We start from the raw sequence: 5,033 nt of genomic DNA on the forward strand, positions 1-5,033 counted from the left end.
GCATGAAAAAACAGACTCCTCACTGAACCAGTCCTGTGGCACAAACTGAATCTTGTTCCGGGTTACTGGCTCAAGTAATTTTTATGATCTCTTGATGATTCTGGGAGCTGTTAATGCCCTTTTCACACGCTCTCCTGTTTGTCTACCATAACCAAGAATTACTGCTTGATACTGATAAGCTAAAATGCTATTTACATAATCATCGTAATTTTTAATGGTGGGGATCATATTGTAAGCTTCATTGCCAGAAAACTTTTAGTACCACCTAGCCTTGAGAACAAAGTAAGCCAGGCATGAGACACCAACTCAGGTACTCAAAGTAACACAAAATTCATCCATATTCAAATAAAGACACAGTGTCCACAAGACTGTAAATGATGCATGATAGCTGGCAGGAAGTTTGATCATTGGAGATATACTCTGGATTTCAATATCACCAAAGATTAGCAATCCTGTTACCTACTAATATGGCCACAATCAGGTGAGGTGGCACTGGCTACTCAGTGGCCTGGAACTCCCATGGTCTCTAAACTCTGGCTCATGTGGAAATTGTGCAGCTCTACTTACTGATTCTGATGTTCTGTTGCTCCAAGAAACATAGAAGAAGAAGAAGAAGAAGAAGAAGAAGAAGAAGAAGAAGAAGAAGAAGAAGAAGAAGAAGAAGAAGAAGAAGAAGAAGAAGAAGAAGAAGAAGAAGAAGAAGAAGAATCATACCCCCATACTCACTGGCTCACTGATAATCTTGCCGCAGCTAAAACAGGAAATCTGTTGCATTTGAACGTGTAGCAGGAAGTTGACCTAGCCTTGTATATCCAAAGGCTAATGTGCAAGGAGAGATGAAATTGGCCTGATGAATACTAGTCCTTAAATATGTCCATTTCTTCTTTAAATTAATCATTGATATATATTATTTTAGGGTTTTATTGCTCTGAATAGTCCCCATAACTATGACAACATTTTTTAAATTTTATTATTTATATGAGTATACTGTAGCTGTCTTTGGACACACCAGAAGGAGGTGAGAGGCCAAATCTTTTAGGTTCAGACTTCATTTTAGAGAACATGACCTATATTTGAACTCAAGTAAACAAACAGGCTGGTACCTAGCATTAGTTTTCAAGTTGCCAACAAAACCTGAGTCTAGGCTCCAGTCTCTAGGCTAATCCCCAACAAGACCAGCATTTCCAAGTTACACCCTCAACAAGACCAGCATCTCCGGGTTATTTCCATTACCAAACCTGTACCTCCAGGTTACAAGCCCACCCCCTACCTAATGATTATCAATGCAGAGTAGAGCAGAAATTAACTTTATGATATGACTCCCAGCTACCAGGTCTTTATGTTAAAGACCACAGTAGCTTTACAGTTAAATGCTTACACACTTATCCCTGCTTGCTGCTTACTATAAAGCCTTACCCCAATAGATATTCAGAGCTCCACCACCACCAAAACTGTTCTGTATGATGGTGCTGCATAGAAGGGGCCTGAGCTAGCTTGAATAGAATAAAGACCCTGCTGTGAATTACATCAGAACAGCTCCTGTCTGTTTTGGAGTGGGGGGGGGTTTCACTAACATTTTCCTGGCACTACAAGGGCATCAGATCCCATATAGATGGTTGTTAGCCACTGTGTGGTTGCTGAGAATCTAATTCAGGACCTCTGGAAGAGCAGACAGTGCTGTTAACTGCTGAGCCATTTCTCCAACCCCCATGGCAACTCTTACAAAGTAAAACATTTCGTTGGGACTGGATTACAGGTTCAGAGGTTTAGCCCGTTATTGTCATGGCAGAAAACATGGCAGCATGCAGACAAACACAGCACTGGAGATGTAGAACTCTCAGCTCCTCCCCCAGTCCCAATTAATAATACTTCAGGTCAAAGCTATGGTGGGGCAAAGAAAGGAGACAGTCTGAGATGAAATTTGAGTATCAATAAGTTTAGTGAAGGGGTAAACCAAGTGAGGCCTGAGGCAGGACATACCTTTGAAGCTGAGGGACCCACACAAATACAAGCTACTTTTTTTAATGGGGTAGAAGTGGCCTATTAAAAAAATGCCTTGTCTAGAGACTGGTTTGTATAAGGGTTAGTTCAAAACTCATTGGAAGTGACTAAGTATGTGGTCACTGTGGTCAGTAGACCTCTTTCCATGGACAAAGCCATGTCTCCTCCACATGTTCCAGTCCCCTGACCACCAACTCTGGAACATGAAACAATAATCCACTGATGCAGACATTCATATCTCCTCAAGCCCCTTCAACCTCTCCCTGCAGATTTCATGTTATTTCTACTGGTCCAGGTCTATTTTTTATCCTTAAAATAAGATACAGGTAAATACCTCAAGATCCGTGTGTCCTGTAGCCACCATCCCCACATTTCCCCTGCCCATACCCTGACATGCTTGTACCAAATCCTTCTGCCTTGCTGACCTAGCAACATCTCAAGAATCGTCCTGCTATGACCTCTAGATGTCATCAAGAAGCCACTGATTCCACAGCCCACAGCCCTGGACTAGGGATAATTTGTACCCTCCATGGAAATTAGTTGGAATGCCTCAAGTTCAGTATTGTTGCAAAAGAAGGGTTACTAAGATGTTATTTCTATAATAACCCAGTATCTTTGCCACAAAGGGGCTCTGTTATGCTGATCAGAGGCATTAATAGATACCCAGCCATCAAGGACAAGGACGCATGTTTAGCTCTGACTTCTAACCCATCATTCTTTTGCACACTTCCTCAAAAACTCCTGCAGGCATCACCAATCACAAATTCCAACCCAGTGTCAGTCTGGGTCAGAAGCTCATCACATATTTCAATGGTTTACCAGAGGTACTACTTAGTTCTGAGGTCAACTTAGCTTTCTTGCTCACTGGAGCCTGAAACCAAAAGAGAGCAGCTCTTCTATTGTGATTAGTAACTTATCTGAAATGCCATTTGTAATCAAAAAGTCACTGTGTAGCTCATTTCATCCCTAGTTATCTCATAGGACTGATCCACACTCTCTCTGGCCTCCACCACTTGTGTCTCTACCAATCTCAACCACTAAGTTAACAGATTTCTTTTAACACTACAAAGAGGAGGAATCTTTCTCATCCTGAAGCCTTCCCCAGCACACTGACAACTTAGTGGCTTTCTCTAATTAGCAAGATTTCAGTGTTCTGGCAAGCTGCTTTGTGACCTGTAACCTGTCTTTAGTTCATGTCCATAAGTAAGGACTGTGAGTTTATACTAAAGGTATAAAGTGTGTTAACATTGTTGGGGGTACCTAGGTTGTGCCCCGGACATCTGGGTTTCTCCTCATGGCCAACCGGTACAGAGAGGTGGAGTGAGATGGAAATGTGTATAGGAAATTCTGTTGTGGTCCTAGCTCTACACAGTGGACTCCGATGGACCTCATCTTTGTTGTCTTGGAGAGAATCGGAGAGATCTTGAATTAGTTGAGCTCTGAGAGCCTTCCTGGTTCTGAAAAGCAATACTCTGCTTAATCCTTCTCTGCTTGCCAATCAAAAGGAAATAGAACTAACATAAAGTATGTGTTTTAATTTAATTATTGAACAATACAACCTTTGTAGACCTTCATGATACCAAAGTGCCTTCAAAATATTCTTTCTAAATAATCAGTTGGAGTTTTTCATCATGCACTGTCCCAGGACCAGATAATCACCTGGAAGAATTCCATCATGCATTGTCCTGGCACCAGGTAATTACCTAGAAGTATTACATCACACTTCAGAAGATGCTCTAAGGATAATTGAACTATCCTGATAACATGGAGACCATTCCATAAAAGAGGGACACAATTTGGAACTGGTAACCTCTTGGAAGTCTAATTGACTATGATCCACCTGATGTCAATGTTGCGATGATTATCTTTCCACTTAGAGCAATAATGGGTGACATTGTAGAAATCTGAGGGATGCAAAGAAAGGATGTGAACCACAGATTGAGAAAATGGGATCAGGGTCACAACTGTATATCCTAAGCCAAGATGCTCTGAAGAAGGAACAGGACAATGGAAACAGATCTATTGAATCTCTTCTATCCTTAAAACATCAGGGTCCCACTGACCCCTCAATGATAACAATAAAGTTCTCTAGCTAGATATTCTGGTTCATTACTATAATCTCAACACTCAAGAGGATTCTGTAGAAGTGCATGTATAATTGAAGGCCAGCCTGGGCTACTAGACCAGTATGAGTACATAGCCTGAGATGTAAAAGGAGACTTTATCTCCTTGCCCCAATTAAAGAAAAGAAAATAAATCTCTACATATGTCCTTTCTAGTGTAATAACCACAAACCATGAATGAATACTGATCCCTAATGGTCTCCCTCCCTGATAAATGAATCACACAGAAGTCTACTTTAATTATTAGTGTCCCCAAAGATCAATTTTGAACCATTCTTAAAACAGATAATTCTGTACTTGTTTTGAATAGCAGTGCCTTGTTATCAGATTTATTGAAGCCATCACAGCTATCCCAGGATTCTGATGTGTTTCTGTTCCCTCCTTGCAGACGTGAGCATCTTCATTGACTCAGGCCTGATGGGAGACTGTAGAAATTGCGTCATTAGCACAATGACTGTCCCTTCTCTGAACAAATCCGCACCTGCTACAATAATGCTGGCAAGTGCCGCAGGAAGTCTGGGACGCAGTGGGTGACAGAAATCACATAAAAGATTTGCAACCACTCCTTTCATAAAGGAAATCCTTTCCTGAAGAATGTGATCAACACAATACAATGAGTCTCCTGTGGCTTTTGAGTGGGTTAAGATAAGGTAGGTGAGATTCTCTGGCCTTTGTAATGATAGACAGATCAGGGTACACATTCTACCTGATAAAAAAGAATAGCCAGTCTTCCACTTGGCCATACAAAGAGTCCACATGTAGGACCATTCCTTTTGTTCCAAAAGAGAACTTTCAGGGGACTGAAAGAGGGAGCTGGGTGGTGATAATCTTTTCAGCTTGTAACTCGCTTCTCAACCAACACCCTGTTTTCACTAGGGTTTCTACTGCTGTGATAAAAGATGGTGACCA

The sequence above is a fragment of the Micromys minutus genome, assembly GCF_963924665.1.
Source record: "Micromys minutus genome assembly, chromosome: 14".
In the NCBI taxonomy this organism is placed as follows: domain Eukaryota; kingdom Metazoa; phylum Chordata; class Mammalia; order Rodentia; family Muridae; genus Micromys; species Micromys minutus.